This window comes from Cupressus sempervirens, chromosome 2, assembly GCF_028749045.1.
Source record: "Cupressus sempervirens isolate cs-2001-9-10 chromosome 2, ASM2874904v1, whole genome shotgun sequence".
Classification (NCBI taxonomy): domain Eukaryota; kingdom Viridiplantae; phylum Streptophyta; class Pinopsida; order Cupressales; family Cupressaceae; genus Cupressus; species Cupressus sempervirens.
This window is the reverse complement of record NC_143119.1, coordinates 19498191-19522421: the sequence shown is the minus strand read 5'-3', so window position 1 is coordinate 19522421 and position 24231 is coordinate 19498191. Positions and strand designations below refer to the sequence as shown.

At 33.5% G+C, this 24231-nt stretch overlaps 1 protein-coding gene across 1 annotated transcript in view; it reads right to left on the bottom strand.

The window, feature by feature from the left end:
- LOC149570875 (RAN GTPase-activating protein 2-like) overlaps positions 1–24231 on the bottom strand; it is a 50279-nt gene that overhangs the window by 12578 nt on the left and 13470 nt on the right. The window lies entirely within an intron of this gene.

Here is a 24231-nt window from a genome sequence, read left to right as displayed (position 1 = left end):
CATGACCTCCATGATTTCAAGAAAAGTAATCATTTATTTATTTATTCTGTCTGCCTCTATTTTTGCATCATCTAGAGGCTTTTAATTATTATCAAAACAATGAATGAATTCCAAGACTCTAGAAAAAACTCTCTATTTTTCTTTCTTGATCTCTTGCTCTTGTAGAGAGAACTCATTCCTTATTATATCCTCAGTGAAATAAAACTCATGTTTTTTGGAGCCAACTTTAGCCCTTAGTCTAAACACATCAAAAAATCCCTCAATGTCACAAAAATGGGGATAAGACACATCCATCTTGTACTGATCCAAGAATTTATACAAAAACAACCATCCACCTTTTGTAATTATGAAATGGTTGGGCTACAGTCAAGTGGGGAAATTGAGCCTCTATTTCTCTAACCAAATATGCTTCCTCCAATCCTCCTAGCTACCACAGCATTTCAGCTATCCCTACCTTCAAAGGCACCTAGTAGGGCAATACATGGGGAGTCCCTTGGAAACCATAAACTCTAAAAATATTGAAATGGAGTATGGTATGACATCTGCCCAATTATGTGATACTTTCATATAAGAAGGATTATCCATGGGTTTGATAAAATCCATAAATGCCTTGGGGATTCTGGGATTGCCCCTTAATATGAGGCATCTTAGCCTTGATGCAAAGTACCTATCAAACCTGACAAAATTGGCCTCCCCTACATCCTAGGTCATGTTTGCACTCCACAACTAGACTAAAAAATCTTCTTCTTCATACTTTCAGTTTTATTTCATTTCCTTTTCAAAATATGTAACCCCCTTAAATAGGAAGATGTGCATTAACAATGAATAATGGCCAAAACTTTTTTCCACCTTCCCCTTCACAATTCCAACTAACCCTATATGAATTTCCTCTACCAAGTAGGATTCAAAATAAAAAATAATATCAATACCAAAAGAGGAAATTTGAATCAACATATACATAAATTTTATTGGCACAAAATTTTCCTATTCCTCACCAAAAACCCTACATAGAGTCATATATATTTCTATGGCCCTGGAAGTGAAAAAATCCTTTTTAAAAGGTTCCCTAGTAGATGTTGTGACTACTAGAAAATTTACAATTGGACCTATGTATGCCCTCAGTGTACCCTACCCAATGTTGTCCTTCTTAGATAAATATTCTTTCTCTAGTCTTTGTAGGTCAATGGATATATGATAATCTAAAATAGTTCTAAACCAAAAACTTCTCAAAATTTCTTCAGGACTTATTCTAACTAGGCATCCACCATCCATTCTTCTCAATATCATGGCTACTAAGTCATAATTTTAGGCAATGACCATTAATAGGTCAAAATCCATAGAAACACTAGGGACCACAAGTTTTCCCAAATCAAAATTCCAAATGTTCCTGTGGGGAGCAAACAATTTCCTTTTTGAAAACCACTTCTTAAAAAGATGGAGCCCTATTTTAGTGGTAGTGACATCTATAACCAAACTTCCTCTATCATATAGCCCATCCATAATCTTGAGCCTAGGGTTTATGAAAATTATCTTTTTCATCTGGTTAGACTCAATTGTAGATTTAGGCCATAACTCAAGAAGGTCATCATGTATGTTTTTGTTAGCAGAATCTAACTATCTTAAGAATACTTTCTTTGGAGGTATTATGGATAAAATATGTAGAATACTAGAATTATTCAATGTATATGGTGAATTTAGAAACTTAATTGGATTTTGGCTACTCTTTCACTACAACTTCTGTGATACACTATGAACAATGGAAATCCTTTTGCACTCTAATCACACCAGACACAATTATTTAATGGATTTGAGCTCTCTAAAAGTTTGAAATTTGTTTGCATAAAGAAGAAAAGATGAAATCTTTGCAATATACTCTATTTCTAGTTCACACAGGGAGCCTTCAATCTTCATAAATGAATCATAAAGAGAAACGGGGTGACATCACCTTCTATTTTTAAAACATGCCATCAATTTCAAAAAAAAATTGATCATCTAGGAATAAAATCGTGAATGACTCACTTTCCACTTGCCAAGTTAGTAGCCAATCCAATAAAATTTCTCCATGTAAGCCTTTCTCTCTATGGCTAGCAACTCAATCTAGACCCCTTAGTGCTCATGTACACATGTTGCACTCTCTCTATGTTGCTATGCATAAACATCAAAAAACTTTTGCATGCAATATAGCAACCATCACTGATTCTTCTCTGATCTGATGATGCATATTTCATAAGTGTTTTAATGTAACTGTGGTGGGTCCTTTTGTTTTTCCTTTGGTTGCTATGTTGTGTCCACTAAATAATGACTAGGTTTCTATAGCGACAACATGACCATTATTGATACATATTCAATTTGATGACTTTAATCAACACACATCTTCTTATGAGTCTAGGTCCATGTAGCATGTGACATCAGATTTCCCTTGATACATTGGTATAGTTATTTTATAATTGTCAATCTTTTTGGTGCTATTCTTTTGAAATTAGGTCCCATCATTTTTTATTTCACAGGAGGTCTCTATGTCATTACCAACATAAATACCACATTTCTTGAGCATGACATAGCGACCATTGCATTCTTTGCAAGAATTTGGCACATACAATATGCATGTTCTCATTATTATTACTCCATTCATTTCTTTTGACTTTCCACAATGGTCACGCAGCTCGTTGATGATGAGAAGACTTTTTGGCACCTACATTTTAGTGTAGACCTCATGATGTTCCATTTTCCTAGTAAGTTGTCATGTCAATACTGGTGAAACTCTTACACATTTTGGTGGTGACATAGCGACCACCTTAACCTTGGAAAAATATCGACACCATGAAATAGCACATGTTCTTGTTATGATACTTTATTTATTGCATCTCTAATGCATCTATCAATCTGTTGAGTTGACATGGTTTATTACTGATAGGCAAATTTTTCAGCATTGTATTCCCTTTTGGCCCACCATGTTTTCCTTTTGTGGGAGGTCACCATGTTGCTATTGGTGGAACTCCTACTTTTTTTGGTGATGACATAGCGACCACCATGACTTCAAAAAACTTGGCATCACAAAATAAAGCATGCTCCAACAAGTACTTCTTATGGTGCCTGATATTTGTGACATCCCATTGTGCCACCAAAATTCACAAAAAATAATTAAAATCCTTGCACCCATCTTTTGGAATCTAATCTCTCTGTGTTTCTATTTTGCGATGGTCGCCATGTAATGAAGGATAAAAGCTTTATAACTTTTGGTAGCAACATGACAAGCACCATAGATTTGAAAGAAGATCTAATAGTAGGAAACAAATTCAAGAAAAATGAAGCCAAAAAAGAAAAATTAAAAGGCTTCCCGAAAGTATATACCTTTTTCAAAATGATTGTCCCATTCATTTTCAAAATAAAGGCATACGACCTAAAAGGTCTACTTAGGGTAAAAATTTGCTTTTACTAGGATTTTTCTTAGGGTTCACAAACTTTTAAAAGACAAATCCCTTATTTGTAGGTTACATATGGATCTATCAAAAAAATTATACATATTTTTAGGAAAATTTTGCATTTTGGAAAATTAGACCATTAGAATATAACCAACAACAATGTCAGAGTATGCACTTTATGTTAGATGGACAAGAATAGGTACAAAGGTAGAATATATTGTGAGATGGTTGAAAGAATCTTATGGTAAGAAACTAGAAGTAACTATTTTGGAAAATAATATTCTCTATATTAATTGTTTTAGTTTAGGTATTAAAAGAATGAATTTTTATTTAAAAATGCCCTAGTTTTCAAAGGAAATTTTTTTTAGTGTCCTAGTCAACAGTCTTTTATTAACCCAAACAACTCAAACTCCTTCATAATAGATTGTGTTGTTAGTTTGCCTAATTTTCCTATTGAACTACTAACAAAAGAGACTCTTAAATTGATAGGTAACAAGTTAGGAAAATATGTGGCTTTTGTAGAAACTTAAGTGAGGTTTTCTAGTCCAACGTGTGGAAACCTAAGCCTTTATAGATCTATTTAAGGGAAGGTCATTCATAATAAAATCAAGATTTGTATAAGGATCTTTCAAAGAGGACCATGTATCATCTTCTCCAATCCTAAATTAGAGCCCTTCTTTTACTTAGCCTTCTTTGGACATGCACACTATCCTTAATAAGGAAGAGGGAGGCTTTGACATTGTGGAATCTGCTAAAGTAATAAAGCATTTTCTTATTAATTAAATAATATTTATTTAATTATTAAGTCATTCATTATCTCTATTTTTCTTAAGCTAAACTTTAGGCATATAATATTTAATCCTTTTATTAATTATTATCATGCAACCTAGGTTTTACCTATTAGGGTTTTGATCTCCTTTTATGAGGATTGATGTCTTTGTAATTTATTGTTTTAGTTTTGATAATAGAAATCACTTTTTTTCTCATCAAGAATGTCTCATCTATGGATTTGGAAATTTCAGCCTCCATATCTTTTGTGTCTCTCTTTCCATGATAGGTGTTTGCATGCAAGTGATTCTTAGGAGGTGTGGGGTTGATCTTTCGTCAACTTCAACATAATCATCTATAGGGGATGACTTGGAAGAGAGAAAAATAAGAGAAGTTGTGCACTCAATCGCCTTGGTTATAGTGGAAAATATTATCTCTACAAATCGAGGATGGGAGGCTTTAGGATTGATCATGCATACCACCCTTGTTGGAAATAGGGAATATTGAGAGGGGGGGGGGAGGAGTGGGGGGGAGTGAATCAATATTTTACTAAATTTAGCCCAAAAGTGAATATTGTTAATTACTTTATAACTTGCATATGAAAGTAAGCTAAAATGCTAAACAATAAACATAATCATACGATCAATGAACTCATAACACCATGTTTTATTAACTAGGGAAACCCTTGCCAAGGGAAAACCCTGGTGCGGATCGTACCCACAAAATGATCTACTAAGCAAAAGAATTTGGTGAAGGATATTAATGAAGTACATATAGTGTCTCAGTCCTTGTCAGAGGACTAGGTACTATTACATTCCCCAGCCCTATTAGAAGTTGCTTCAACCTTGTTAGAAATTGGTATTACAATTACAATCTATGCAAGATGAGCCCACTACCCAAACATGAAATCTATAATGAAGTTCCTTTATAAAAAGAGATAGATACAAAAACCTCTTTCCTATTGTATGTTGTACTTTTCATTCTTTTGGTCATATATCATAAATCTCATCACATATACCTTGTTGATCACATAGATAGCCTTCACATAAGTTTGCATAGCTCTCATAATACTTCTACAAGTACACACACTACTTTACATATTAGAATATTTTCTTTATACCTTACAATTCAACAACTACTATGTTGACCTTCAAGCTTTCACATGCTTGGAAAAATAAAAAATTAACTCTTTTCCTCTTAAGGTTAACATCTAGGATGTCGTCTGTAATTATTTTGGTAAGAAAAATAATCTTTGAACTAAAATATCCAATTCTTTGTCATTCTTTGTTCTGTCTATTTATTGTCATTACTAGGAAATTGATCATAATGCTTGCTAGACTCTCCATATTTACTCATGCACTTAGCCACATCATCATGACACTCTATACTTAGTGTACCTAACTATGCACATGCCAATTATGCCTCTAGTAACCATACATACCAAAAATGTGTCTTCTCTACTAGATGAACTCCATGATGCTTAGAAAAGTTTTTAAGTATAACTTCCTTAAATTCATTTTAATGATCCACCCCATTCACACTAAAATCATGTTTTCATAAATGACAACATCAATTTCTTGCCTTACCTAAATCTTCAATAATCTCCCCCTTTCTCATCAATGGTAAGATGAGGGAAAATTGGTAAGTTCCAAAAAACTCATCACTTCAAAATTTCAAAAAGCTTTTTAAAAAATTGACCTTGATTAAAAATTCAAAACTGCAAAGCTATAGATCATCATATTAACCATCTTTCCTTATAACTCTTAAATACACTACATTATTCCCTGTTTGACTAATTTCTCCTTACATACATTTGTTACTTATGTATACAATTTTCCATAACTTTTCTCCCCCTTTGATGTCAATGAAAAAGGCATCAAAACTTATTTACAAGTCAAAATCTTTGAATCTATACCCTTGCATCAAGTTGATAGTCATGTCATATAGTCATCAAAGCCTATCTTTAGAATCTTCAAGTTCTTCTCCCATGAATCTCCAACTCCTTTAGATATGTTGAGAATAGCACAAAGTCTATAAGATGTAATCTCAATTACCTTTAAGTTTGAATAGACAAATTTCTCAAATGATGTCTTAGCCTTAAAATATTCTTCTATATGTTGCTCTGATGTTCTAATTTTCAAAGATATATTTTCTCTGAAAAGTGAGATTTTCTTTTCAATTCTTTCCTTATCCATCTTAATGAACCTTATCTCATCATAAATCTTCTCAATTTGTGCCTCAATATCTTCAATCTTCTAATTTTTCTTTTGAATCTGACCTACCAGTGCTTCAAGTTCTTCATTTTTCTTCTTTATCTCCTCATCTTTGTCCTTAGTAAGCTTAAATTTTAGTGCACATATAACATACACACTATTTACTTCTTGTCTTAATCTTCTCAGTATTGTGATGTAGAGCCTAATCAGACTCATAGGTTTATTTGGTGTGATTTCTCCCTAGATTATTTCTATAGGGGTTTGGGGGAAGCACCCTAGGTGTGCTCCCTGTTGCAGTACATGGTGCGGTCAAGGGGAAACATCACCATGGGGGTTAGAATCCCCAAAGCCAAAAATAACCTTATATTGTAAAAATACATCATTTATTATTTTTCTATTATATGACTTATTCTAGCCCTAATTTTATAAGCAACAAATGCTTGTGTAAAAAGGATTAGGGTTAGGAATTTTATAATGTATAGTGATATTGTAGCTTCTTGTAGTGATATTGAAATATAAGGGATTGTGGATTGTAATAAATGGATAATAATAAGATTGTACTATTAGATTAAATAATTAATAATTAATTATTTATTCTATTTACTTAAGCTTACTTAGGTTAATGCATTTATTTAATATTTAATAGTTAATAGTTGTTGTGATGAGTTGTTGACAACACGGGAGTTTGTTCCCTTCTCGCATGTTCCACTTTTTGTGGAAAGTATGTTAGTTGTCAACCTTATCTTCTACCACCTTCCAAGCTTGTTCTACAAGTTTCCTTGAGGCCTTTATAAGTGGTCTCTCTCTGATTGTAAAATCATCCATTCACATAGCAAATCTAATTTTCTAATGTGAAATATTTTCTCTTGCTTTATTTTCTTCAAGATCTTGTTCCTTTAGTTTCTCTTCAGGAAGCTATTTGCATGCAGGTGATCTTGGTGAGATGTGGAGTTGGATTTCATCAACTCCTATATGGTATCAAAGCCTCCCTGCTGCTTCTTATTTGAAGGATTTTTTTAACCCGTGATTCAAAGAAACAAACCCTAGCTTGTTTGTGATTTTTTCTTCAATCAAGAGGAAGAGCATTTTTTTTAGTATTTTGAAAAAAAGGAGAAAGAGAATTTTGCATAATAGATCTAATATTTTTTGGGCTTTTTTCTTTATTTTTTGAAGGTATGACAGCTGCGATTTAGAAAAAATAACTACAGAGGTGATTTTCAAACAACGATATCTCCCTCATACAAACTCATTTTTTTGAGCAATTTTTTTTGTTTTGGGGTAGGATTTCATGATCTACACATTGTTTCAGGTGGTTTGAGATATTTGTTCTTGAGTTTTTCTACAACTCACAATTCTCAATTTTTGCCACTTCAAATACTTAGTATGGGTTGATCTGGATACATAATCGGGTTCTTTTTTTTGAAAGTGTATACTCTTTTGTCTACTTTCCAGATCTGTAATTAGATTATAGATTTTGTAGATAGATACTACTTTCAAAAATAGGCCCTAAATTGGTTATTGTAATTGAACTAAGTAAAGAGTGCCCAATTTATACATTGTGGGGGGGGGGGGGGGGGGAGCATTTTATTTTTTGTAATTTACTTCAAAATAGACCCTTCTACTTCCATCTTCTTTTCTCTCTCAATGGTGGATCCATCTGTACCCTATCTCACACCACAAAACTATCACACCTGGAGGCCACAAATGACTAGGCCTCTCATGTCAAGGGGCTTATGGTCATGTCTGGATAAGAATCAACCTATTCTTACACACCCTTTTGAGGTTCTTCAGCATAGGAATAAACTAGATGAACCCATGGGATTGATTGCACTGAATATTTTAGATAGTCTACTATTTCACTTGGATGGTTTGACCACTCTACTAGCTTATTGGCTCAAATTTCAAACTTTGTTTGACATAGTGAAAGAGTTTTGGGCACTTCAGCTTGATGCAAAGTTGACTTCTTTAACAACTAACAACTTTTCCACCATTGAGGACTTCTTGATGAAATTCAAATCTTTGCATACAATTTTGTAGGGATGTGGGAAAACCAAGACAGATGATGAGTATATCTTTTTGATACTCTCAAAGTTGAGGGGATAGTATCAGATCTTCTCTTCCACTTTCTACTCCACTATGGATGCCTTGGGTGATAGACAAAGAATGCCTTCATTTAAGATATTTTGTGATCTGTTAACTCATGAACAATCCAAAATCAATTAAATGGGTTCACTTTTAGGTTTATAGTTAGAGGCATTGCTTGTTAAGGATACATAGGAGCAGAAGTCGAAGAAGATATCAGATCCCTCTTCTACTAGTTCATCATCTTCTAAGAAGAAGGAGAAAAAGAAGACTGAGACTCCTACTTGTTCCTATTGTTAGAAAGGATCTCATGATGAGGCGCATTGTTTTCAGAAGAGATTTGATGGCTATGAGAAACAAATTGTAGATTTGCAAGCTCTTCTTCAGAAGAACATTTTTTCTTCTCCATCCTCTTCTACCTCATAGGGGTCTACCTTTCAGTCTTCTTCCACATCTTCAACATCTACAGTAGATCTTGAAAAGGGTCATGCATTACAAGCTACCATTGCATCTCCTTCATAGGTTCCTTGGATACTAGATTTAGGTGCTTCTCACCATATGACACCTTCTCAAGGTGTCTTCTCTACTCTTGAGGCTTCTCCTATTCCTCATATTCTCACAAGGAATAACACTAGCCTACCAGTCTATGGGAAAGGTTCAATTCACATCCAGGATGGTATATTCAATGATTTATTGTATGTTCCATCTTTGTCTACCAACCTTCTCTCAATTTCTTAGATTACATGTAGTGGATTAGGGAAGATAGTTGAGTTCACTATTGATTCAATCTTCATTCAAGATCATGCTATAGGAGGTCTTATTGCTATAGGGGTAGTTGATCCTTCCACTCATCTCTATAGCTTCTCACACTTTAGTCCACCATCTCCATTGTTGGAGCATGACTCTTCTCTTTCGCACGAGCAGAATGTGGTGCAGTCTGGATACTTGAACCTTTATATTGTTCTTGAGATCCCTATTTTGGCTACTACACCACATCTAGTTGAGGGCTTTTATCCTCTATAGGATTCTTCTTTTTCTCTACCTAATCCTCCAGCTTCATTCATTGAGACTCCAAGTACACTTGTTGCAGATACTATAGTGGACATTCATGATAGTGTCACCACACCTTCCTTGGGGATTCCATTTCAAGATCCTCATCCTTTTTATTATGGGCATCAACTAAGCCTTCTAGTTTCCCCTCTCATTTAGGGGTTTCCTTGTTATGTGCCTTTGTTCCTTTCACATTGGAGTTTCATTGGTTCGATCATTTCTATGGGAGCTTTGTCATTCTAGGGGGTCTTTGGTGTCTATTCTCATGGGGGGGCTAGTTGTACTTATGGTTTTGGGAAAGTCTCTTGAAACATTTCCAATGGAAGTTGTTCTTGGGGGGTCTTGTTGAGGCTTTCCTTCCTTTATTTTTCAGCATGTTTTTACTTACCTATTTTTGGAGGAGGCTTTTTCCCATGTGGTTTTCTCTCTTTCTCCATTTTGAGATGTTGCATTTCTTCACATTGTACATGGGTACCTAACATGGCCCTATTGTTAGGATCCATCGTACATTTTCATCTTAGCTTTGTGAGCTTAAGGCATTCCCCTAAGTTGCACTTAAAGGGGGGTGTTAGAGTAAATAATTAATAATTAATTATTTATTCTATTTACTTAAGCTTACTCAGGTTAATGCATTTATTTAATATTTAATAGTTAATAGTTGTAGTGATGAGTTTTTGACAACACGAGAGTTTATTCCCTTCTAGCATGTTCCACCTTTTTGTGGAAAGTATGCTTAGTTTTCAACCTTATCTTCTACCATCTTCCAAGCTTGTTCTACAAGCTTCATTGAGTCTTTTATAAGTGGTCTCTCTCTCATTGTAAAATCATCCATTCACATAGCAATTCTAATTTTCTATTGTGAAATATTTTCTCTTGCATTATTTTATTCAAGCACTTATTCCTTTAGTTTCTCTTCAGCAAGCTATTTGCATGCAGGTGATCTTGGTGAGTTGTGGAGTTGGATTTCATCAACTCCTACATGTACTTGTTGTTGGTGGGTGTAGCCTAGGGATTGGGTGAACCACGTTAAGTCTTTGTGTCTTGTGTTCTCCTTTGTGCACTCTATTATTTTCTAATATTGGTTATATTTGCATGTAACTATTATTTTTGTTTGTGGTTAATCCTAACACTCAGTTCCTAGGGTTCCCAAATCATTTATGATGTTCTAAAAAACATTATTGAACATTTTTGCATCATCCCTATCTTGTGCTTGTATCTCTGCAATGTGATGTAGCTTGGTTAATTGTGCATCAAAATATGGTATCATAGCTTTTTCTTTTTCTTAAGGATCTGATTCTATCATCTTTATAGGCAAGGTTTTCTCAAATCTTTGTTTTTTTTTTTTTTTAAGGTATTCTATAGCCTTTACACCTTCCTAATTTTTCTCTATGATTTTTCTAAGAGATGAGATTAGTTTAGTCTGATCATCATCATTTGATCCTGTCAATACTGCTAATGTAATTGGTGTCCCAAAAGACCTAGGTACACTTACCTTTTTCTCATCTTCTTCACATTTCCACTTATCTTCTTCCTATTTCTTCTTCCTTTCTTCTTCCTTCCTTCCTTCCTTCCTTCTTCTTCTTCTTCTTCTTCTTATCTTATTTTTCATTTTTCTTCCTCTCTTTCGCTTCTTCCTTTCTCTTCTTCTCTTTTTCTTCCTTTTTCTTTTTCTCCTCCTCTTGCTATTTATTTTTCTCCTCTTCTTCTAATTTCCTCTTCCTTTATTCCTCTTTCTTCTTCTCATCTTCTTCCTCATCCTTTTCATCCGTATGTTCTTTCTCCTTTCTCTCCTCGTCCACTTTTATTTTATTTTCCTCTTCCTCATTTTGCTTGTTTTCTTCTTTCTCCTTTTTTTCCTCTTCACCATCTTTAGAACTAGTATAGATAACCAAATTGTCAACAATATATATTCCATAATCCTTGAAAGGAATTTCTTCCTCAATATTTATTGTGATTCTAGTACTATCTACATACACAGTGTCAGTACTAATAGATACTAGCGATGAAGGATATGGGATTATAGTGTCCTTGCTGACCTTTGGAACTGATAGAACTTCTGGTATGGATTATGTTAGGGTCTCTTCTTCAACCATAGTCTTTTTTTCATTTGTTGATTTTGATATTGTAGCGACTTCTCCCACTAAGTCTTTTATTTCTTCTTCTTTTGGAGCCATAACCTTTTTCATTTCTTCAACAAAATCTACTATTACCTCCTCATAGTTTCCACCCATTATTAAACATTATCTTTTCTTGTTCCTAAGTAGGGGCTCAATACCCTTCTTTATCCCCTCCAAGTCATCGTCATTAAAACTTCACACAACTTCCTCATTTGATTTACTCTTAGTTTTCTATCTTCTTCTACTACTCTTCTCCTATTTACAAGTCTATTATACAAATATTGAGGAATATCAGATTGAATATCTTCAAACCTCTTATTTTTCAAAATTATGTTTCTAACTATTGCATTATCTAGATGTAACCTTTTGATATTAATATACAAGGGATAATACTTTTTTAATTAGTTAAAACTATTACTATCAACAATTTGGATATGTAGTCCTTCTACCTTAGGTTTCCAACATTTCTTACTCTGAGTCTTCTTTGTCTCTTTCTTAGCCTTCTCAAATGGTCTATCTTCTTGTTGTTTTCATTCTTCTTCATCTAATTCTTCAGACTCAATCACCTCTAGTGTCTTCCTCCTCTTTCCTGAACCACTTAATTTCTACTTTATTCTCTTCTTTGATGTTGATTCAGTAGGTTTAAACTATACTTTAGAAAGTCTTTCAAAATTCCTTATGCTAGGAGGGGTGACAATTTGTTCTTCAATTATTAGTACCTCCTCTTTATCCTTCTCCTTCAATATAGGTCTTCCAAAATTAGGTTGCACTTGAGCTACTAGTGCATAGGGAGCACTTGGTATTTGAGTGGATGACCTTGCTATTGTGACTCATTTTACCACTCTTGTAGTTGCTAGAGGTCCAACAACTAAAACATCATGTTGTCCACTAGCTCCCATTTCTAGAGCTATTCCTAGTGCCTCTATAAGTTTCTCAAGAATCATTCCTAATTCTTTTCTCGTGGTCTCAAAATTCTTCTCAACTTTCTTCTTAATCTCCTTCTTGTGGAACTCACTATATACCTCTTTTATTTTTTCTTCATATGTCCCCCATCTAGGACACATGAACTCCTTTTCTGACTCTAGGATTATCTTAGTATAAACCTCAATTAATTCGTCAATTATTTCATATCCTATACGGTCAAAGGATTTTAGCCTTGGTTCCACTTCCTCCATGCATGTGACATCTATTTCTACTATAAAACCTATTTCATTCATATAATTTATCTACTAATGTTGGTGGAGTTATGAACCTTTTCCTCATGGATGGCTGTAAATTTTTTATCATCTTTGAGATATCTTTTATTATCTTTTTTTTTGACCATCTTCTATAGTTTCTAGTTATCATGCTCATTATATAATTATTACTATCCCATTCTTGATTAATCATACTAGGGAATTGTATAATCACCTAGAAAAAGAAAGTGTTAATAGTGATTCGAAGATAAATAGTGCATTCTTGGTTTTATTTTGTTGTTCTATGTTGTCTAACAACTTTTGTTTCACAATTTCACACATGTTAACTTCCCCTTCTTTTTTGCCATTAGCTAAGTTGCATGGATGAATCCAATAGGCATAAAATTCACTCTAGAACAATAGTTCAACTTATAACTAATAATTCTTCTAATCAATCTGATATTAGTTTCCTTTATTAGATCAATCCTCGTGTTTCTTCCATTAGATTCAGTTTCTAGGTTTACTTCAACTTGCTTCTTCAATTCTTCTCATTCACGGGATTGCATCCTTCATTACTTAGGCCAACGAGTTTTTGGATCATATTTTTATCAATTATTACAAGAATTTCTTCTACCCATAACAAATCTTCATGAATTATGTTCATAACTATCATTGTTCATTCATGGTTGTCAAACTCATTTTAAAACATTTGGTTGATAATGTTCACACCCTTGTTTCAATGTTAAATCATTGTTGTAAACTACATTCAGCTCCTTGTGGATATGACTATCACCAATAGTTTCAAATTTATAGTGAGTGTGTGCTCTAATGTCTTCTACATGTAAAACATTAGGAAGAACTTGTGAAAAATCCTCGTAGAGGTTCATCTTCCAAAGATACATAGGGATGCGTCTTGAATTTATACCTAGGTCTCTCACTAACATCATAGAGTATTGGATTTTCCATCTTAAAGATTTTCCATCTTAACTAATTCAAAGCTTCAAAAATGCAACTTCAATTTCATAAAATACCTAAAAATTGCATAACTAGGGCTTCCTTTAGTTCAAACTTAAAAAAAATTCAATTTTCCTTCAATTTGTCCTCACTTCTCTCTATACTTTTCTTAACTTCTTCACATGATCAAATGGTACATACAATCTTGTTTTTATAGCTTATATCTCACAAAATCAAACTTCACATTAATTGTAGAAGTACTTAATTTATAAAAGTTTTTTATGATTACTAGTAAACTTTTTTCTTTGCACTCACATGTGATGTCTCCAAGTAACATGTGCTCTTAACCATAGGTTCCTTTCATTTTTTTCTTTCTTTTTCTTACTTCAAAGCTCTTAATTTGATCTCTAAATCATTTTTCATCTCCCTAGTACTCTATCTTCAATAAATAAGTGCTTAATTCAAATGGAATGAGTTACATACAATAATTGACTTCAATATTTCATTAGGCGCATCAAAATATTGTTCTTCCAATACTATTTATGAACTTGATGAATCCTTCGCAATGAAAAATACTTCTTTGAGTTCTTCAACATATTCTCTCATTTCATCTTTCTAACTATTTTTGCCACTATCATTCCTTTTGAGGTTGTCATTCCTTCTATAATTCTAGTTCTTGTTGATGCTCCTCATATCAATTCTATAAAACCTTGCAATCTGACCAAAGTTGAATAGCTGACATACTAATGTACTCCTTCTCTGATTATGTTCATTCTAATTAATTGGTGCTCTACAATTTTTGGAAATGTGTCCAAAGTTATTACACTTGTAGCACATAAAATTACTCCTAGTTTCATTAGATCTCTTTCCTTCATTAGAACTTCTTGAGGATCTTCTTCTTTCATTACCTATAGGGTTATTATCCCTAGACCTTCTACTATTGATATTATTATTATCAAACTTAGGTTTCTTATAATCAACATCCTTATGGCTAAAACCATGACAATTATAACAATAGAAATTAGTAATAGGTTTGAATGACTTAAGTGTATAATTTCTCTTCATGTGACCAACTTCATTACATTTAAATAATCTACCTTTGAATTCATATTTTACCTCTCTAGGTGATTCAACTTGCTCTATTTTCTTAGGTTCATCCTTGGTGCTCTACAATTTCTGGCAATGTGTCCAAAGTTATTACACTTGTAGCACATAAAATTACTCCTAGTTTCATTAGATCTCTCTCCTTCATTAGAACTACTTGAGGATCTTCTTCTTTCATTACCTGTAGGGTTATTATCCCTAAACCTTCTACTATTGCTATTATTATTATCAAACTTAGGTTTCTTATAATCAACATCCTTATGGATAGAACCATGACAATTATAACAATAGAAATTAGTAATAGGTTTGAATGACTTAACTGTATAATTTCTCTTCATGTGACCAACTTCATTACATTTAAATAATCTACCTTTCAATTCATATTTTACCTCTCTAGGTGATTCAACTTTCTCTATTTTCTTAGGTTCATCACATTTCTGACGTTGATTTTCATGTTCAAAATTTTAGGCACATATTTGTATTGAATTGGTTCAATCTCATTTTGATCAGTCTTCTTAGTTTTAGGATGTTCAATATCTAGATCTAGTTCTCTTTTAGTTTCATTTTTCTTTGTTGATTTTTCTCCAATAAAATATCCAATACTAGTCTTATCATAGGATGCTCTTTGAAAATACATTTGTTCATCAATTTCATCACTATTGGAATATAAATTTTTTAACTATTGCTTGATTTGAGTCAATTTCTCTTTCACAATTGCATTGTACTTCTCAAGGTATACATGCTCTACTTTGATAGATTCAATTTCAAATGTTACCTTTATAACATGATATTTTAGGTCTACATGTTGATCTCATTTTGGTTTTGACAAATGAGTGACAACACACCTAAGTCATGCTCTAGAAAAATGATAGTGTAAGCTGAGTGTATAGAGAAAGCTAAGTATAAGTTGTCAGATAATGCACATCAAGCAATATACTTAGTTAGTACCGAGAAATAGTATGTGCTGACTAGATGGTATGTACCAAGTCACTCAATTGCTAAGCACGTCAATACATGCAAAATGATTCAAGAGCTAAGTAAATAGTTTATGTTGAGACATTCAAAAGCTGTCTGAAAAAATTGAAGATATAGTGATTGGTTGAGCATTAGATTCTTCAGGTGCCAAGTGAACAATTTTTGGCATTGTTGTTTGTTTTCTATGTACACCAATTTTGGGCTGACTTAATGATTATTTTATGATTCTAGAAGACATATATGAATGTATATTGTGGACCCTCATGTAGTACATGCAATTGATTAGAAAGAGGGATGTATTAAGTGACACTATGGATCAACCACAACTATTGATTCCTACCTAACCCTAGTTCACCTAAGTCTTCTTATGGAGGGAAAACCCTAAAGAGTTTGTATGCATGTATAAGAAAAGAAGGACAAATGCTAAGTGTAGAGAGAGAGCATTCATGGTGACTATGGAGGTTATGATAGTGATATGACTTACAAAATTAGTTAGAGAGAACAAAGAAAAGAAGAGAGAGGATAGAGGAGACATATCTAATTAGAAGGATCAAGGATACACTAGGAAAGAGAAGTTTTGATATCTAGTAGAAGAGTACTAACCAAAGGATCATGGTGCTGAATCATTCTAATAGGTGATGTAGAGAAAATCTTCTAATAGAGTATCCCTAATAGGTTTTTGAGTTCTAATAGACCCTTGTAAATCCCTTAAGTGAGTGCTTACTTTATTATGAGTTAAATTCCTCTAACAAGGCACACTTTTATTAGGGTATTAAAATCCTTTAATAGGGTGAGACTTAACGATCTTTGAAAGCCTTTAATAGAGAAAACCTTTCACAGGTAGATCATAGTTTATGATCAAACATTGTACCCTTAATTGGATACACTTTACAATTGTAGTAGTGAAGATTTGTGAGCATCATCCCCGGCCCAATTTTACCTTCTCTTTGGAGGGTTTCTCGGTAACCAAATATCTTGTGTCAAATGCTATTTACTTCATGTTATGTATGACATGCATGGATAGTTATCTTAGTTTACATATTTGATTATGATATGGACATGTGGTTAATATTTTTTCGATAAATTTTTGAAGAGTTGATTCAAACTCCCACCCACCCCCCCACCCCCCCCCCCCCCCCCCCCCCCCCCCCCCCTTAGAATTCACTTTTCCACTATTATTCCAACAATTGGTATAGGAAATTTGGTTCTCTTGAAGGAAAGTTTGATTGAAGATGAAAGTCTACAAATTGGGAAAAGTTATTGAAAACTAGAAGATTGAAATATAGCTTATCCTACATTAGTTGAATGAAGAAAGAGATGAGTTGAAGCACTCATTGAAGAGAAGGAAAAAGATGGATATTCAACAATATGACACAAAATACAAATAGATTGACACCATTGGGCTATTTTTAGAAGGAAACTCTAGAGAGCTTGATGAAGCAATTATAGATATGATGAAAAAGAATGGTACCCTAATTGAACAAGTCAAAAATCTTAAAAGGGAACAAGAAGCACAATTAATACTATTGTGTGAGACAATTAAAAAGAAAAAGAAAGTTGAAGAATAAAAAGTCATGATTGAGGAGGATAAAATAATACTGTCTAGTAGACTAGAAGAGAAGACATTAGATTTGCAAAAGCTTACCAACATGAAATTGATGATGACAAATCAAGAGCTGAATGGGAAAGACATTAAGATTATAACCTTGGAGACAAAAAATGCCCTACTACAGAATGAATTGAAATTAGAAAGAGAGAAGCTTAACAAGCCAAGTGAAGCCATAAAATATTTTAAGAAATTTATGGAGTCACCAAGACCTAACAATGATACTATTGGATTGGAATACAACTCTACTGAAGAAGGAAAATCATCTAGGAGTGATGATAAAAGGAGTAACAAAGGTAAGAATACTAAACCCACTTATCATAATTATGGTAAATTAGGTCATATAGCTAATTTCTATAGGAGAAAAACTTCCAATCAAAGCCCTAAGAAAATATATAAAGGAAACTGCTACACCTACAAAAAGAAAGGACATCTGACACATGAATGTAGGACCAAGATCATGAACACACAAACATTTGAAGGTTGTTATTACAACTATCAAAAATATGGAATCAAGGCATATGAATGTAGATCCAACCCTAAATGCCAATCAAGCAAGAAAGTTAAGGTAAATAATAATGGAAATTCATATGTTTGGGATTACAATACAAGATACATTTGTCACTATTGTCAAGAGTATGGTCATGTTACTGAGAATTGTAGTAGAACACATTTAAGGGGCAACTATAATAAATGGTTAAGTGTGACTACATGCTTTAGTTGTTTGAAAACTAGTCACATTAGCAAAAACTATCCAACAAGGTCACTTGTTCTGAGTAACATATCCAATAAAGGAAAAGAGAAAGTTGATGTTGAGAAAGTAAAGGTGTAGATGAGAGAAAATAAAGTATAGATGAGGTCACTTCATCCAATGAATCAGGTGATCACATCACCCTCAGCTAGGCAATCAAAAGGTATGTGTGGGACTGATATTTTAATGTTATATTATACATCAGTTCCAAGAATCTAAGATCTGAAAAGACTATATATGCATGAAGTAAGATGCAATGTATTGGTTAGAATTTAGAAGAAATATGTAGTTTTGTTATTTTGCATGTTGTTGTTGAACATGGAAATTTTCATAGTTGTTGCCGAGCATGAAAGAAATTTCAGTTGTTGCTGAGTGATGGAATTATCTTATTATTGGCCAAGCTTGCTATGTTAGCCAAGCATAGTGGAAATAATGTGTATGACGAGTGAGTTGAAAGTCCTATGATAGCTACATTTACAACTATAAATAGTAAGCATTTATTGCCGAATTTCAAGGGTTATATAGTCAATTTTTGACTAATTTGTATTCATCGAAGATCAAAGAGAGCACAAAGAGCACAAAGGTGAATTGAGAAAGAAGATTCAATTGTTTTTGAATTGGATTCAGCTACTACTCATCGTCATTCATTAGATTTGAAAGGTATTTTACTAGTGTCAAGTTATGTTGTTTGAATTTTCACAAATGCTAGTTACTTGAAATGATATATAGCTCTATTGCAAGTGTTAGGAATGAAGAAAAATGAGTTTTTAATTTTTAATTGATAAGTAATGATGTTAGAAAACCACCCTTCTAAGCTATAGTATATAAAGAAGACCTTTCTGGTATGTTATCGATGATACCACTTAAGGTTTTGATGATTCAAGATGTCAAATGTTATTATACTAGAAAGATAGGAGAAGTTGAAGATATGGAGATTAGAGATGCATATAATAGACTGTGTGATAATGGTGGATTGAGGGATGAGGAAAAAATTGTGGAGTGAAAAGGATTAAATCATGGCCTAGATTTTCCCCAAGTTTTTAAGATAGAGTAGATACACATTATTCTAAGCTGAATACATGACAAATACATTTGGTTGGAGAATGTGATGCAGGAGCATCAAGATTGGATTTTGGTGGTGTGACAATTTTCATGGTTAGGGATGTGTTGGAGACACACTGGAGAACCTTTCCTCATGATTTCATAGATATTGGATGGATTGAGTTGAGTTTGAACTATTTTTACCTTGTTGTTGGAACTATGCTTTTCTGGTTTCTAGATGCTTGTTGTGAGATGCGTAACTAATTTTTTGAAATGAATGCAAGGATGAAAAATTCAATAATTAAATAGGGCCTAGAGAACTATCATTGATTAAGGGTGCAAGTTTTTATTCATTACAAGTTGAGAGATATGGAATGCTCCTACAGTATCGATTTCTTGCAATTTTGTGTGATAGTCTACTATGCATGACTTTTAGAATGGATGCATAGATATTCTTAACGAATAAGATTTTGTGAATTTTATGGGTTGTAGAGGACCTCAATTTCTACCTTTACTTTGAAGAATGAGTTTTAATTCAATTAGAGCTATGAGATATCACAATTTTTCTCGGATATTGATTTGTAGACATTTAATTGCTATTGGAGGCTAACTTGTGGCTCTTCAAGTATTTAATGCTAGGTTTATTTAGTTTTTAGAATTTTGGGCTGATTTGTGGCATAGATTGGTATTGATGGGGGTCTTGTGGAGTCTTTTAGTCATGCAATTGGGAGTGGCAAGTAGCTGAATAGAATTTTTTTCCTGAGTCTATGGATAGAGCACTAAATGTGAGGCAGTTTACAGCAGGATGGTGATGGAGTTGTGAATGTGTGGATAAAGCATAAAATGAGAGGTAGTTGATGCTTGGATACTAGATTAGTTGGAATAGATCTAGGGCTATGACTAGAAATAAGGAGATTGCTTGGTGGGCTTGTGAGCACAAGTTTAGATTTCCTTGGTGATTTCTTTCAGATTGTTGTTATGTTATATATCTAAACTAGCTAGGATTAGTGTTTGGGTTGGATCTTGAGGGATCTTGTAGAACTAATTTTGTAATTTCTATTTTTATTTGGCCCTAACCTAGAAGGCCTTACAACCAGGCATATGGCATGTAATCAATTATATTTTATAAACAAATTATTGTAATTTGGTATCAGATCTTTCATTGTTGCTTCTTCTTTTTGTGTTTCCATTGTGTGGTTATATTGTTGGGGGCTAGGACATCTCCTTTGGGGATTCTCCTAACTTGCACTACATCATAATAGACCTATCAAGATCACTTAGAGGATATTAAACCAATTATTAGGGTATCCTACCCTTGAAAACCCTAAAACAATGTGAAATGATGCAAAGGAGAAAATTGAGAAAGGTACATGTGTAGTATGGAATAAAAGAGGGATGTCTATTGACACAATCTCATACCCCCTAATTTCCTTTGTAGTAAGAGTGATTGGTCACAAAGTCTTTCAATCTACCATATTGAATAGTGTATCTTTTATGGTAGTAGATTTGGGATATAAGATAGTAAAGAAAGATCACACATATGACCTTTTCGAGTTACAACTTGAATAGCTATCTAAAAACTTGGGGGCCATAAGGAAACAAAGAATGCATCATGCAAGTTTGGTTCTTTAATATTTTTCATATTCTTATATGTGCATAATAATTTTCCAACATTTAAAAAAGTGGTGTGGAAAAAAAATAGGCCTACTATAATTTAGATTGCATAGCTTATAGAGAAGCTTGGAGAAGATTTTGAGTCTATGATTACAAGCTACTTTGAAGATTTCAATAAATATATAAAGAAAAGACTAAGAATACCTATATCACTAGTAGAATAGTACTACAATTGTGTTTTCTTTCTAATTGATGTAGATCATACATATTTAAAGGCAACCATACCTAGGGTTTTATGGTTGAAGCCCTTGCTAAATAAAGTGAATGTAGATGAGGCATTTGCAACTATTACAACTCTAGTGGTAGAGAAAATTGATAAAAGTGCCACCTAATTTGGAACTTATGAGGAAGCCAAGTCAAGAATCACCATATACTTGAAGACAACTTTAGTTATGAGGAAGAAAAATAAGTTGGTGAAGAAGCTAAAGGAGAGATTTGGCGAAGGGGGAGAAGAGGAAGAACATGCCTAATCCCAATTGGCACTCACTCAAGGAAAAGAAGAGGATGAAGAAGTAAATATAGAAGGTATAAAGGAAGAAGAAGCTAAGGAAGTACCTAAACTAGTTAAGAAGAAGAAAAGGAATGGAAAAGAAAAAGAGGTGGAGAAACCCAAGAAGCTTGTGAAGATTTCACAACAAAAGCTAGTAGTACCTACTACTAGGTCTAGCACAAGGTAACCACCAAGAAAGCGAAGGAAGGAAAAAAACCAAAGGGTAAAAGGACTATAGCCTCAATAGAGCTGAGCTAGCTTGCAAAGAAAATATATAAGAGAAAGTACACTCCAGTGGCTAAGTTAGGTGAGGATAAAAGTGAGTCTGATGACATGAGTGAATTCAAAGTGGTAATCCAAAATCCTTCCTCTAACTTAGACAACTTGTGTGATAACATTAAGCATAATGAAGATTTATATGGTTTCACACATGTTGAGTTTGATAAAAAGGAAAGGTTGATATGAATAAGGTGGAAGAAGCCATATATGAGATGATGGCTACATTTAAGACCACACCTATTGAAATTGCTAACTCATTACCTAAAAGCTTATATGACTGAGTTGAGTAGAAATAGTAATTCAGTTTATAAACTAAAAGACAAATAAGAGAAACCAATCTAGCTAAGTCATGCCTAAATTTCCCAAATAGATGATTGATGAGGCCATGGAATTGCGCAAAGGAAAATTTACTCCCAAATATAGAGCATTCTAAAGTTTAAAAAAGAATATAAAAGATGTGGTAACCAAGAGCACATATATTTGGAAATCTATTTATCAGTTACCCAAGTTCCTACTATTACATAGAAAGGTGAGAAAGATTTGCAAGATCCTAAGCAAGGTGAGAAACCAGTAGCATAGACTTCACAAGAGGATTTAATTAAGGATGGTAGTGTTGGAGGCACTAAGGAAGTAGAAGAAGAAGAGGCCATAGTTGAAGAAGAGCAACATGATGAACAATGTTTACAAGATGTATAAGTACCGAGTAATAGCCCCCCACACATAGACCAAGTGAGCCAGTAAGACTTACTAAAAATCAAGGATATTCTTGACAATTCTACTCAGAACATCAATCCTCTAACTAATGATGATTTGAAGAAATTTTTAAAGTAATCCACCACTGTAGCTCAATTGTGCACAAATCCTATATTGGAAAGAATAGATGAAATTGAAAAGGATGAAGTGGCATCAGAAGGGGAGAAGAAAATTGACACATCTAGTGTGCCCCCTCCATCTATAAAGGTAAAAGTTATAGAAGAACAAACTACAAGCACTACACAACAAGGTGTTTCTACTACAACACTAGTTGCATTACCTATAATTCCACTCATTATAACTAAGCAAGCCTTAGTTATAGTTGAGAAGGATGGAATAGAAGTAAAACTAGGTTAGGAAGCTATTCTTGCACCGACTCCATGGACACCAAGTGAAGAACAAAAGGAGGAGAGTCAAGAAGATAATTTTGAAGAGTTAAAGTTTACTTCTACACTAGAGGAACAAGTAGCCATATTGACTCTAGTTACCCCACTAGTTTCTGTTATTGCTACTAGTAGTCAAGCCCTTTAGAGGCTAATCACTCATGCCACACCATTACAGATATCAAGTCCAAGTGCAGAAACATCCAAAAGCTCAAATGAAATATCTTATGGAGATGTGAGTCTTGATGAGGTGATTGAACTACCCAAACTTGACCTTAACACAATAACCATTGAGAAAATGAGCATTACATAGGAAGCTCTACAGAGGAAGAAATTATAAGAGTTGCTAAGAAGGGAACATAAGTAAAAGTAATTGCTTCATGATATCAAAGACATATTTCTTGATGCTTTTAGCCTCCCAACCTCTAATGAAGATATACCTATTATTGAGCAACTGGTAAATATTCTTGACAAGATAAGTGATGAAGACTTGGATTTTAATACTAAACTCTTGGAATTTTCTAAAAAAAAATTCACACTAAAGTACTTGAGAAGATATCTATTGCCACTGCACTATAACAACTTGATCTAGAACCTAAGATGGAGAGTGTGAAGGTGTTGGAGAACATATTCTTTCTTTACACCAAGTTATTTGATGTGAATTTATTTACACAAGAAGTATAGAGGGATATTAACAAACTACAAGGAGATATACAAACAATAGGTAATACTCTTAAGTTATCTCTTGTTCAAAGCCAAGCTCATTTCCAAAGGTTACTATCTACTCAAGGTCAATTAGCTGAGTTACATTCACAAGATGCAAACATAAGGGCTACCTTAATTAGTACCCAATCCATGTTGACCTAAAAACATGGAAGTTTTGCATAAGGAACTAGCTTATGCTAGGACTTTGATGAAGAAATATTCTCATCTTTCTACTCATGATGGCTTAGTTTACCTTTTTGCATAGTTAGAGGTAGTATGCAACACTAGAGAACATAATGAGGATCCATAAAACATTTATGGATAAAAACACTATGAGTGTACCACCCATGACATAAGTGTCAAAAAAGGGGGAAATGTATAGAAAGGGGGATATTAGATAAAAAGAGGAGTTAGTATTACAATTTCAATATATGAAAGATGAGCCCATTGCCCAAACATACAATATATAATGAATTGTATATATACAAAGAGATAGATACAGAAACATCTTTCTTATTGTTTATTGTACTTTGTATTCTTCTAATCACATATTAGAAGTCTCATCACATATAGCTTGTTGATCATGCATGTCTTCTTTGTGAATTGCAACTAATAACCTTTTTCCACTAGTTTTCCAATAGTCAAAAGATTGTGCTTCAAACCATTAACAAAATATACATCCTTATTGT